Genomic DNA, 14,919 nt, shown 5'->3' on the forward strand with positions numbered 1-14,919 from the left:
TCTCTCTCTCTACTACGGGTGTTGAAAATGAATCACGGGTGCCCCGCTACAGCTTCCCTCATAATCATATACAGCTGCCGCATGACCGACCTATTTAAAATATCAGCGTCTCCGAGTTCTTACAATTGTGAAACCAGCATGTTATTTTTTTTTACATCGAATTGCGCTGGACAGGCTGGCGCTCACTGGGAGCCACTGGGACACTGGAGAGATCGCTGGAAAAGAACTCGGTTGCACTGAACGAGCTGCTGGTTTTACTGTTATGACGATGGACGTGCTTTGCCAAGCTGGAGTTCGCTGGTTCGTATTCGAAACTGCTGTGGTTGCGTTTGTGCCGCACTGGTTGCAGTCATCTTCCTCTTCATCAGCCTGGCTACGCCAACTGCAGGGACAACGCCCCTCCCATACTTCTCCAACTACCCCGGTCATCTGCTAATAGGGTCATGTCGTCACTGCTAACTTCTTAATCTCAACCGCCCGCCTAACTTTCTGCCGCGCCCTGCTACGCTTCCCTTTTCTTGGAATCCAGTTCGTAGGCCGTAATGACCAGCAGTTATCTGCCATCCTCACTGCATGCCATGCCCATGTCATTTCTTATTCTTGATTTCAGCTAAGATGTCATTAACTCACGTTAGGTTCCCTCAGCCAATCTGCTCATTTCTCTCTCGCTTTTTCTCACCCAATCTGCTCTTTGCATTGCGGCTATTGAATATGAAATGCGTGGTTGAGTTTCATCGGCAGATACTTGGCTCTTGTCATGAATGAAGCTTTATTTTGGGGCCGTGAAAGTCGGCTTCCTGTTACAGCTTGCAAAAAAGGTGCTTCAACTGCTCATTTATGCTTAAATTTGTGACACTAAGATTATATTCGTTTTTTTGCATTTCTGTTTTGAGTGGGCTGAAAGCTACATCCTCGAAGAAAAGCACCGAAATGCAGATAGCGCCTCGTTCATTAGTGACTGTCCGCAACCGATGACTGCCACTTCTCAATATTTTGAGGTTGACACGAAAAAACAAAGCCAAGTAGTCATTCTGATGCTTTCAAGCGGGCCCCAGGGTGTCTGTCACTGACTGATATTAGAGTAGGTAAAACATTCAGCAAAATCCTGTGCTTTCGCTTTGTTGTGTGTACTAGTAAATATCAAATAAATCCTTATGAGGCTGAAATAGAAAAAAATTTGCATTCGCCAGGTTACCGCGGCGAGATTATTTCTTTCGTACTGAGTTCCAGTACATGCTATCTGCCCATCTGGGGTCAGGAATGCCCAAGTGTAGGGAGGCCAAATACCCCTGAATTCCAGCTTTCGCTTCTGTGTCTTTTAACAAAACCGTTTTTTTTTTGTCTACAGTGTGAGCACAAGAAGCCATGAGCACCCAGATGCCTTATACAGATGGTAATAAGTTCTGTTAATTATAGCTGCTGTAAGATGATTCCACAGAAGCATTTGTCCTTACGCATATACTATTTGCTTCAAATAAATCTAAATTCTTCGGTCTTATTGCTACTACAACAATATGATTATGAGCGACGCTGTAGGGGGCGCCTGGAATTCATATTCAACACCCGTAGTAGCTTAACGAGGGCCGAATGCGCCTATCCTTTGCATTTCGCCACCATCGAAATATGGGCTCTGTGACTGCGATTTTATCTAGTGCCACTCGGATTACCAGTGCAATACCAAGGCCACTACGGGACCACGGTTTTTACTTTCCTGGCAGAAGGGTAGTTTACAAGTAAGTTATTAGCTCGGATTGATCGTGCTTCTTTTAGAAGTATACTTTAGGATTTTACTTCTGCTGCTTCAATACAAGTCATATTTGTTATTGAAGATATATGTCTATCTTTATTTTTAGTGTGGTAACGCTTGTTTCAGTGGCCTACTAATGTGAAATGTTAATAAACCTCAGTAAGGCATCTTCTTAAGGAGTCATAAGCCTAGCAGCAAACCACTTATTTATGAAAAAATTAGTCACTATGTCATGTTCTCAATCCTGAAGCAATCTTACCTGTATTAATGTTAAAGAAACTGCTTTTGCCCATGTGTTATCCTATTGCATGAGTGAAAAGAAATTGTTGGCTTTCGTTTACTTTTTCTAGTGCCCTGCATGCTCTCACCGAAGCAACACATTCCAGTGGGCTTCTCTCAACAGACTGACCATATTCTGGACCATGAGAAGGTCCAGTAATCACATCTTGTGAAATTTATGACTGGCTCTTGCTTGAAATTGGAGGACTTAATTAATACTGAAAGCTTGAATTGGGGTGCAGCAAAAGCTGCCTAACGTACAGTGTCTAATTTACACGTAAAAACCTTTTTCACTGAAAATTTATCTTTAATGTACAATTGTGAACAAACCATTACAGCGACACTACAACGACTAATGTCAGCACAAGTGAAATGGATGTGTTAATCTTTTTCAAGGTGAATACTCTCGCAGGTCATACAAGTATGCGCACAACTGCACTCATGATGAGCGAGCGTCTCGTTGAGTGACAAGAGCACAATATCCTGCACGCGTACCGGACGAGAAGTCGTTCAGTCTACGAGAATTCCTGCAGTCTACGAAGCTAGTGTCCCGTGCTATATTTTCAGAATTCTGCCAGGATATTTCTTCAAATTTTCCACATAAAAGAACATCTCCTACGTGCCGCAATTGAGATCTCATTTTACTTTTTTTCGAGCATACAAAACAGTTTTACATGTCAAAGATATGCCTCGTTCTAAAATTTCTCTTCGCATTATGCGTTAGTTCCTACCCTCACGGCAATGGATTTAAATCTATTGTGTTCTGGCTCGCGGTTTGCTGGGGCTTCCACTTGGATGGGAAATATTGGAGGAGAATACATGCATCGCTTTAGGCTGCTGCGCAGAAGTACCCAGCCACTTTTTAAAACGAGACTGTGCCAGCTGCTACGTAAAAGCGAAAACTCCAGCGCCGCCGGCAGCTTCTCTCTTGCACGTGTCTTCCCACGCAGAATAAAGCCTTCGTACATAGGTCAAAAGGCATCGAACCGGTTCTGTATGACTCTTGTTTCTCGGCATTAAATTGGTGGTCTAGAAAAAGAATGCAGTTCTGGTTCTCCAATGAAAAGCATTCGACAATGTGTGCGGATGCTTAAATGCCGTTTGCTGTGGTTACATTGTATTTTTTTAGGATCGGGCTTTATAAATTTTTCTCGGCTTCTGTGGGGAGGTTCAGAAGCGAACACGCATTGCATTTATTAAGGCCATATTTGCGGTTATGGCTTGTCTTTGTGTAGCCCACTGTATTATTATTTTAGGCTTACTCCGACATTGGAATATACAGTTAAGTATACGTTCTGATATGTATACAAATGAAATTTATCAAATACGCGTGCCACGTCTGTTGGCGGACTGTGCTATTGGCAATGATGGCAACTTATTTCTGCGTAAACGATAATTAAGTAGTGTAGAAGGTGAATAAGTGCTGTAACCTATCCCAATTAAACATCTAGATTATTATTACACCTTCTTATGTCAAGAAATGGAAGGACAGACAATTACCAATGAACGCAGGATGCAGAGTCGTCCGTTGCACGTAGTATTCATACATTTTGCACGCGCTATGCATGCAGTATTCATACATATTATTACAATTCATACATTCGAGAATGTAGAAGAATATTCATGGCTCATGCGCAATCTAATTGCACACAACTATATTGTCAGGCTGATGATGATCAGGATGATATTGTCAGAGAACGGGCAACAAAATTCAAAACAAAGTCTAAAGGAAATGCCGATTCTAAAGAAGACAAGAGACACGAATGCTTATGTTCGAATAACTTTGTGATTGTACGTTGAATATATTTATCTATTCTGTCTTATTACCAGGCTCGTCGTTATGTTAATTCACACTTTTTCATAGTGCATTTAACCCTTAATTACTGTAATGCCCGTCCGGTCTCCTTCCCCGTCGTGCAACGATGGTGAGGCGCATTTTATTCCTCCAAATTTGCGTTGGCCGAATCTTTTCCGCTAGGGCTCTCAATCGCTGGTCGACCTCCTGCGACCGTTCTCGGCAACGATAAGAATCACGCATTTGGGCGAGGCACGCCTCAGGAGCTTCCACCGTCCTCATGGAGTGGCGAGCACGTGCTTAACGCACGTCGGCACTCTCATTGACCGGTCTTGCGTTTTGCGTGGACAGCTTCTTTTGACACGGCGGCCATTTGCCGTTATATATCACTCTGATGCACGTAATATTATGGAGTTTCTAGTGTGGAAGTCCGTGGCCCGGTTCGAATGTGTTGCAGTCACGTGGTGCGGAACGATCTGTAGATGTTGCGGCTCCTTCCCGGAAAACGTTATGTGATTTCAGTTACCACGAAGTTATGGCTGTACAGCCTGTATATAGGTGCAGCGGTAACGACAGTATGCGGAAATTTATCTTGCCTCCAGAAGTGACATGCCTCATCATCTGTAGCACCTCTATGTGTTGTACATTATTTTGACGGTGGTGGTTTTTTTTTTTTACTGGACGATGAGCACCCGCTTGAGAAATGTCCAACGTGAATTGGAAAATCTTGTCGCCATGATCGCTTGGCGTACGAACAAAAACATTACAGCGCTCGTATGCGGCCAACCTAATGAGGTCTCGAAAGAAAGAACAGAGCCCGCTATAATGTTTTTGTCAGGCAACGGCATATGCCTTTCAAGCCAAGTAGCCTTATACCAATACGCTGTGGCGCTGATAGCGTCCTGTATGCGGCCACTGGTGTTGCTCAAGACGGCGAACACTCCTGTTGATTGACACACTGCGTGACACACATCAGGCTTTAGCTTCGGCAATGCTTCTTTCTTTGTAAGCCCTTTTGTACAAAGGGCATCGCATATTATCAATACGGAAGTTATTTGTGTAAACACAATTTCTGCAAAACTGGTCCGTCCGTCTGAGGGGTCCGAATGAACGAGATGGATAGAAACCATCGCTTTTCAAAACAAGTCCTTGGTAGCGATTTGGCACCACTTTCCGTATCCGGTACGTGCCAGATACTTATCGTGGACTGATTGCGGTATTAGAGTGGCCTAAAAAATGCCGGCCAATATCGAACTTGGCAATAACAATGCGTTTATTTAAATATATATTGATACATCAATCTCCTGGTTCTCGTGCCGAAGCTGACGACATGAGACAGCTGGCTAGTACCCTAGCATCATATGCTATATGTACGCAGGCTGAGAAAAAAATACCAATAAATTGTACACTAACATTACTGCAGAAGACTCGTTGCAGCACAGAACAAAATAAGGTTGGTTTGGTAATAAGGTATATATTTACAGGAAGGCTACACAATAAATGTGTTAAACAAACTTATATAAGGGGATGAACGAAAGTGCAGTGAACATATTATGTGAAAGAAAACACGAATAGAACTTTACGAAAATAAAGGCAGCCTACACTACAGGTACAGCGTTGCATGGTATTGACCACAATATGAAACATCCTGAGGGTTGATTAATGTATTTGCTTATACACATAATACACAAATTTCAACTACTTTTAATCACAAGTCTCAAAGCACAAGGTTATATATATTTTATATATTTATCATCAGCCTAATTACACCCACTGCAGGGCAAACACCTCTCCCATTCTTCTCCAGCTACCCCAGACATTGCTAATTGTTGCCATGTTGTCCCTGCAAATTCCCTCCGTCATCCGCCGACGTAACATTCTGCCGCCCCCTGCTATGCTTCCCTTCTCTTGGAATCCAGTCCGTAACTCTAGATGACCATCTGTTATCCTCCCTCCTCACTACATCTCCTGCACATGCCCATTTCTTTTTCTTCACTCCAACTAAGATATCATTTACTCGCGTTTGTCCCCTCACCTAATCGGCTCTTTTCTTACCCCTAACGTTCCACCCATCATTCTTCTTTCCATAGCTCGTTGCGTCGTACTCAATTTCATTCGAACCCTTTTCCTAAGCCTCACCCCAGCCCATTCTTATTCCTCTGATTATTTCAGCCTCATGATCCAGATGCGAGGTCACTACCTGCCCTAAGTAGATGTATTGCCTTACCACTTCAAGTGCCTCTCTACCTCTCCTAAACTGCTGTTCTCTTCCGAGACTGTTGAACATTAATTTAGGTTTCTGCAGAATAGTTTTTAGACCCACGCTTCTTCTTTGCCTCTCCGTGTCAGTGAGCATACATTGCAATTGGACCCCTGAATTACTAAGCAAGGCAATATCATCAGCGAAACGCAACTTACTGAGGTATTTTCCATTAACTCATATCCCCAATTCTTCCCACTCAAGGTATCTGAATACCTCCTGTAAACACGCTGTGATTAGCCTTGGACAGATCGTATCTCCCTGCTTGACGCCCGTGTTTACTGCGATTTTGCTGGTTTCTTTATGGAGGAGTACGGTGGCTGTGGAGCCGCTAAATATGCCTCGAGTATTTTTACGTACGGCTCGTCTACACCCTGATTCCGTAATGCCTGCATGACTGCTGATGTTCCGATTGGGTCAAAAGCTTTCTCGTAATCAATGAAAGCTCTATATAGGGTTGGATATATTCCGCACATTTCTTTATCACCTGATCATAGCGTGAATATGGGCCCATGTTGAGTAGCCTTTACGAAATCCGGCCTGGTCCTTTGGTTGACTGAAGTCCAGGTGTTGCTGATTCTATTTGAGATTACCTTAGTAAATACATTGTAGGCAGCGGACTGTAAGCTCGCCGGTTTATATTTCTCAAGTCTTTGGCATCTGCGTTTTTATGGATTAAGACTATATTCACGTTCTTCCAAGATACTGGTACGTTCGAGGTCGTGAGGCATTGCGTATGCACGGTGGCACCCTGTATACTGCTCCCAATGCTTTCTTTACTTCTTCCGGCGTTACTTATTGTATGTCAAATTCCTCTAGACCAGTCCCTCTTCCGGAATCATCGTAGGTGCCACTGGTACTGTTTAAATCTCTATAGAACTCCTCAGCCAGCGGAACTATCTCATCAATATTAATAATATTACAGGCTTGTCTCTTAATGCATACATCTGATTCTCGCTATGCTTAGTTTCTTCGTCACTGCTTTTCGGTTTCCTTCGTTCCTGAGAGCATGTCGAATTCTATCATATTCTGCTTCCTTGTGTCAGCTGTCTTACGCTTGATGATTAACTTCGAAAGTTCAGCCAATTTTAATCTCCCTTTAGGGTTAGAGGCTTTAATGCATTAGCGTTTCTTAATGAGATCTTTCGTCTCCTGCGATAGCTCCCTGGTATCCTGTCTAACGAAGTTGCTAGCGACTTCTCTTGCACACTCCTTAATGATGCCCATAAGATTTTCGTTCGCTCCTTCAACACTAAGGTCCTTTCCCTGAATTAAAGCCGAATCCTTGTTCTGTAGCTTGATTTGGAATTCCTCTTACCGTTAACTCATTGATCCGCTTCTCATGTACCAGGTTCTTCCGTTACCCTCTCAAGTCGAGGCTAATTTCAGTTCCTACCATGTTATGGTCAGTACAGTGCACATCGCCGAGCACGTCCACATCTTCTATGATGCCAGGGTTAGGACATAGTGTGAGGTCTATTTCATTTCTAGTCTTGCCATTCGGGCTCCTCCACGTTCACTTTCGGCTATCCTGCTTGCGGAAGAAGCTATAAGTTATCCGCATATTAATCCGTTCTGCAAACTCTACTAAGAAATCTCCCCTGCTGCTCCTAGGCCCTATACCATATCCCCACACTAACTTGTATCCAGCCTACTTCTCGCCTACCCTGGCATTGAAGTTACCCATCAGTATAGTGTATTTTGTTTTGACATTACCCATCGCCGATTCCACGTCTTCTTAGAAGCTATCGATTTCCTGTTCATCATTACTCGATGTAGGGGCGTATCCCCGTAGGACCTTCAAGTTGTACCTCTCAATGAGTTTCCCAACAAGACCTGGCACCCTCTCGTTAATGCAATAGAATCCAAGTACATTACCAGCTATATCCTTATTAATCAGGAATCAGATTACTAGTTTTCCTCTCCGCTAAGGCCTGGTTGCACAGGACGTGCCTCCTTTTTAGGACTGTATATGCTTCTTTCGTCCTTCTAACCTCACTGAGCCCTATTATATACTATTTACTTCCCGCTAGTTCCTCCAATAGCACTGCTAGACTCGCATCAATAGATAGCCTTCTAGCGTTAAACGTTGCCAGGTTCAGATTCCGTAGACATTCTGGCCCGACTAAGCGATTCTTAGCAAACTGTACTGCGTCACAGCTCTGACCACCACCATGGTCAGTGGCTTCGCCGCTGATGGGGACTGAGGCCCGGGGTTTGATTGTTGTATTCATATGCGAGGTCTTGTCGAAGTACTGCACCATGGTGGCCAACCCTGCTCTGGTGAGGGAATGCGTTGCGAGCTCTGGTAACCGGGATCAAGCCGCACTCCAGGCCTGTTCATGCAAGTTTGTCGTCCCGCGGATTTTCTTTAATACGGTGGAAAACTGCCCAGATTCGGGATTCGAACCACAGTGCTCTAGTGCGTGAGGCGGACGCCTTACCTCTACGCCACCGCTATATATCTGACGTCGCTGCATGTGTGTGTGTGTATATATATATACATACACATCTTCGACTGAGCGCAACTTACTTGTGTTTCAAGATATTGTGCTTCCTCAGTGCGACATGACCCTGGTTAGTGTTACCTCGACCGAGCCTGTTCAACCTCACGTCTATCGCTCATACCGCCGAGCTATCTTTGATATCTTTCATGCCCTACAATCTTTGCCTCATCCTGGAATTCGCGCAACACAGCAACTCGTCCCTTCTCGTTATGTGTGGCTCGGTATAAACATAGACTTCAGTCAATGGTCATGTGCGTATCTCAACTGCCAACCGTATAAAGCGCATCGCCCCACTGCGACACCTCTTGGCATATTCCCGTGCCCGGACTCCCGCTTCAGCCATCCGCACGCTGATATTGTTGGCCCCTTCAGCACTGCGCGAAAATTGGCTCTGCCAAAGGCGTGAATCGCAACGGCACAAAATGTGGGGGAAAAGGGGCATTAAGTGGATTCTGCTTGCTCCGCTAAAGACCAATGAATAATGACAGATGGTTACTAGGAAGTTCATTCTAAAATTTTCATTTTCATGTTATTCTGCCGCTCTTGTTCATGTCTGGGTGGGGCATACACAAGCATTCAACGTGGACCTGATGTCTTGCATCGCTACCGGGCCTGGTACTGTGAAGGCGCAAATAGTAGGTTAGGTTTAATCTAGTGACGTAGACAAGCGACTGACGAGAGAATTTTTTCGCTCCGCCATTACGAACTCTGTAATGGCCGCTATTGTCCCGTGCATACGCGAGCTTAGGCGGCCTGTAAACACATCAAAGCACCGAATCGTCCGTTGAGTCTAGGCAAAGATCGATTTAAAAGTGGAATTCCACTTGAAATAGTCCAGAGACATTATCTAAAGGCATAGTTAGCAGAAGAATTATTCAGATGGCGATGGTAACCCAGTTTTATGGCGCAAGGGCCACGGGAAGACAAGGAGCGCTAGACAATCCTATGATGTATTCTAAGTTGTGGTCAATGTCAAGTGGTATACAGTGTGTAACTCGAGCCAAGATTTCAAGTATGAATGTCGAGTCTTGAAGCGAATTGAAGCATTGGCCTTTAGTAATGGACTCCGGCAATCTTTTTCTTTTCCCGATAACTCATTCATTAGGTTAGTTGCCCAACTTTTTAGGTATTGGATAAATACTCCAAGTATGTGAAGGGAATTTGTAGAGAAGCTTCAGAGACCACCTATGAAGCTGTTTCTTGTATGATACGTGTCTCGTAGTCCTTGATGGGTACTTGACGGTCAGTTGTAGAGCGACCTTCCCTGAAACTACACTGTTACGGGTAAAGCATTGTGTTTAATTCGAGGAATTGTAACAAACGTTGGGTGGTCATCTTTTGATATAGTTTTGAAAGAAACCTCTAAGAGGTATCGGACGGTAATTATCACCTGAAGATGAATCTATGCCATGTTTCAATACCGGAACAACAACAGCTATTCTCCATGTTGAAGGTGGGCATCAAGAAGCCGAAATGATGTTATAAAGTGCAAAAAGTTACATTTGCGGGTCTTGCTGCAACTTCTTGAACATATCGTATACAATCCTGTCAGCTCCAGGTGCAGAGCTTTGACATGCGTTTAATGAGGCTTTAGGCTCCGCAACGCTAAAAAGATGGTTAAAGCTTTCTTTCGGCAGCATTCCCAACCTAGTCTTTTACGTTTTGCTGTTCCTTTATGTCAAAGGAATGGCCTAAAATAATTGGTGGGGCTAGAAACGCTCTGGACATATTCCCCAAAGGTGTCTGACTGTTCTTGCAAGGTATTTGCTAGACCATTGACCAGAAGTAATTATTGTGTCTGGTGCCTTTCAATCCTCCTAAGCTTATTCCATATTTTTGCATCATGTATGCAGGAATAAATGTCTGAAAGAGATCTTTCTCAACTCGTTATCCAGGCCTGTAACATCGTCCACTTTCTGTACGATTAGATGGGTTTAAATTCAATGCGACTTTCCGTAAAATTCACGAAATTAAACACGATCGAGGTAGTGTTCTCTGTCCATTATTTTGGTGTTTTGCGCACCTGCCTGCATTCCTCCTTCCACAATGTAACGCGTCGTTCACTTGAACGACAATTCATTTTTGGAATTCAGTTTTCTGCGGTGTCGATAATAAACAATATTTAAAGCAGCTTCCATTTGGGCATATGCCGGGAACGCTCATTTTGCTCTGCACACATAGGTATTGTAGGGAAATAGTCACTCCCTAGTAGATTTTCAATCACCTCCCATTCCAGGTCACTAAATAGTGAAGCAGAGCCAATGACCAGATCAATGAATGAGTATCGGGTATGCTTTAAGGCATGCATCTGGAGCTTACAAGAAATTTTTCGACCAGTAGCCATCCAGTGTAAAGAGCACACTTCCCCAGAGGCTGTTGTGGGCATTTAAATCACTTAGGATTATATAACATGCAAGAAGTAGATTTACTAAGCAATAGAAATCTGCTTCTGCTGGGTCCTTCATTAGCTGGAAAGTCCAGCGAGCAGATTGTACTTACACTGGCAGACAAGATTGCTTTCGCGGTGACGCATTCTCTCTATGGAGAAGTTCTCTGATATCCTGTGGGCTATGCAGAATTCTACTCACATTGCGCTGTAGCATTTGTATTTGCACGATATGGTAAGTGTTAGTGCTGCCAGCAGGAGAAACGAAAATGAGCTACGGGGTGCTTTCCTGGCGCCAAGAAAGGTGTTTATCTTTTTTGTAGTCTTGATAGAGTCGCACCGCTCCTTTTGCACTGGCTGCGCCGCCACGCTCGGTGTTGTGCCCATCGCCTCGGTGTTTGACCCGACGGCTTCATCTCAAGGGACGAGACCCTTGTTCGAACTCGCGTGCAAGTTGGCGACCTATGTTGTGGGATGGTGTATCAGCGCTAGATGCAGTCACCAAGGGGGTGGTATGGTGTTACAGGCTGCGCGGTGTGGTTGTGCCGGAAAGCTGCAGGGGGCACTGTGGCGCAACCCCTTATCACAAGATTCAGATGTTTGTTTCTATACACATCACTTTGCGCACGCCCGTTGGTCTCGACAATAATGTAAACAGTGGCCGAATGGTTAGCACTTCAAGGATCGGAATGGGCCAGGTGCGTAGGGCTGGACATAAATGTTACTGCACCCAGCCTCAATGCGCTTGTGTAGAACACTTAAACCCAAAGTAAGACATGCGGTTTGTTTGAATCGCTCAACTAGCGGACCTCATCTTTATTCATATTATATTCAAAGCAATTTGTTTCTTAATTCCTCCGAGAGGTGCATACCAGTCAATCTCCAGCCTGTTGTCATTAGAAATGACATGGCACGGATTGTTCCTGTAGTGGTTCAGGGTCAAAGTTACCGGAAAATCTCCAAAAGACACCGGATACTGTGGTTAAGATGTTTCTCATCGCGTAGTAGATCGCGCATAGTAGATCAACGCTAGCCACCTCTGTCACCTCTGGACCAGGTCCTATGGTCTTTCTAAATGTGTTTGCACCAATAAAGTGCGAGATCACTGTAACTAGCCTTTCAGATTTCTCACTAGGCATCACGTCGTAGCGTGGGAATACTCGTCTGTGAATACTTCATTGTCAATTAATACATCATCGGTGCGGCCCGTTTTTCGGACACGGTCTGAATACGCGAGAAAAGAAAAGGCATGCGAATGGCAACGGTTCGGCAGGAATTCCAGCCACCCACTGTGGAGTCAAACATGGGGGCGCTATAGGACGTGCAAACACAAGCCACACAAACTCCAGGTGCATATATTGTTACGGTGAAGGGAAGGAAGAAGTTGATTTAGACTAGAGGAAGACGAAGTCTGGCAGTTGCCTGAACGCCATATACACCAGATGTAAATATACTATATTTTACACTCGTGGATCAGCTTTCTTCCTGCAGCATTTTGGTGGAAGGTGCGGGGTACAATCACGGAACTTCGCAGCGGACGTCATCTACCTGCCGCCACAATGGCAAATCAACCGACAGAAGCGACCACGTCTCAGCAGCCCTTGCCAACGGTCATCTTCACTCATCCGCGGGACCCGGGGATATTTTGTGGCACGAACAACGCCGACGTCGCGGACTGGCTTACGATGTACGAGCGAGTGTGCGACAACAACAGATGGGATCCGACAATGATGCTAGCAAACGTGATATTTTCTCTGAGAGGAACTGCGAAGCAATGGTACGACACACATGAAGCTGACCTAACGAGCTGGCATGTCTGCAAAGAAAAAATGCGAGACCTGCTTGGCAGACCTGTCAGTGGTCAGCTGGCAGCAAAAAAAGAACTTGCGCGCTGCGCTCAGACGTCCACAGAATCCTATGTCGTGTACGTACAGGATGTGCTGGCTTCTATCGCAAGGCTGATAACAGCATGACCGAGGCAGACAAGATTGGTCACATACTGAAAGGTAAAGCAGACGATGCCTTCAATCTCCTTATGTTTAAGGATTGTGCCACTGTGGATGCAAATATAAAGGAGTGCCGGCGCTTCGAACAAGCGAAGGGCCACCGGGTCGCTCGAACTTTGGACCGATTGCCCAATACCGCCGCGACATCTTCTTGCGAAGACCCGCCGCACTTCTCTGTTGACCCTGCCTACCTGTGGAAACCTACTTGACATGGAAGTTGATGGCGTTCCTGTTAGATCTCTCGTTGTTACAGGAGCGCAGCGTTCAGTTATGAGCGCTGCTCTCCACCGAAGGCTTAAAAAGGTTCTGACACCCGCTGTACGGTGCACTGTGCGAGTCGCCGGCGGGAGTACTTCACCTGTCCTTGGAATGTGCAGAGCACGGGTGACCATTGGGGGCCATTATACCATTATTCTATTTATCGTCCTTGAACACTCTCCGCTTGGCTTAATTCTCGGCCTCGACTTCCTTTCGAAACACTCTGCCCAAACTGACTGCTCCGCAGGCGTTGTCCAGTTGGATCTACCGCTTCCTGCTGACGCAACCACTTCCGCTTCACACTGCTTATGTTCTGCTGAGTTTGCAAGGCTGTCTCTACAGGCGGCTACAAATGTCCTCCTGACGCCCTGTCCTCCCGTACCTGATGGCGAGTACATCGTGTGGCCCCTTACTGACGTGGTTTTGTCGCTCAATATTGCCCTACCGAGCACCTTAATCCGGATCCGCGAAAACTGCGCTCGCGTGCTTATCCTCGATTTTGGATTTTCGTCGCATGTGCTGCCACACGGTATCGCCATAGCGTAAATCACTCCTTTGGAAGAATTTGAGATTTTTTCTTTGACCTCTGAATCTTTCCTCAGTGCCAACGGACCTTTGTCACCCACTCCTTCGTACTCGACGCTTGCGGACGGTGTTACTAAGATGATCGCCCCTGACCTTCCCTCCGAACAAACAACAGCTCTCCATCAGCTCCTGCCATCTTATCGGGACATCTTTGACTTGAATGACCATCCACTTGGCCAGACATCTGTTGTCACGCATCGCATCAACACCGGTGACGCCAGCCCCATTCATAAGCGGCCATATCGTGTCTCCGCAACAGAAAGGGCGATCATACAGAAAGAGGTAGACATGATGATGGACAAGGACATCATTGAACCTTCCAGTAGGTTGTCTTAGTAAAGAAAAACGACAACTCATGATGCTTCTGCGTTGTCTACCATCGCATCAACAGGATAACAAAGAAGGATGTTTATCCCCTGCCTCGCATTGATGACGCTCTTGACTGCATTCACGTATCCCAATACTTTTCATCAAGAGACCTCCGCTCCGGCTATTGGCAGAGTAGCGTCGATGAGATGGACCGCGAAAAGACCGTCTTTTCACTGGACGGTCTGTACCAATTCAAGGTCATGCCCTTTGGATTGTGCAATGCGCCAGCTACATTCGAGCGCATGATGCACTCTCTCTTGCGCGGCTTGAAGTGGTCTGCATGCCTCTTACCTCGACGATGTGATTGTGTTTTCGCCGAACATTGAGAGCCACCTGCGGCACCTCACAACCATACTCTCCGTGTTTCGCAGGGCTGGCCTTCAGCTAAACTCCTCCAAGTGCCATTTCGGTCGCCGTGAAATTCACGCGACCGAAAGTTCGTGTGAATTTCGCACGGCGTGAAAAAGTTCACGCCGTGAGAAATTTTCCTGAACTTTGTTCAACAAACGATGTCCGTAGTTTTCTGGGCTTATGCTCTTATTTCCCGCGATTTGTGAAAAATTTGCCGACATCGCTCACCCTCTCACTGACCTTCTTAAGACGTATTTTTCTCTTGGGGACCACTACAGGAGAAAGCCTTCTCTACCCTAATTGAGAGGCGCACAACTTCCCCGATTCTGTCCCACTTTGATCCTTCTGCACCCACTGAAGTACGAACTGACGCAAG

The sequence above is a fragment of the Dermacentor andersoni genome, chromosome 11, assembly GCF_023375885.2.
Source record: "Dermacentor andersoni chromosome 11, qqDerAnde1_hic_scaffold, whole genome shotgun sequence".
Taxonomy (NCBI): Eukaryota; Metazoa; Arthropoda; class Arachnida; order Ixodida; family Ixodidae; genus Dermacentor; species Dermacentor andersoni.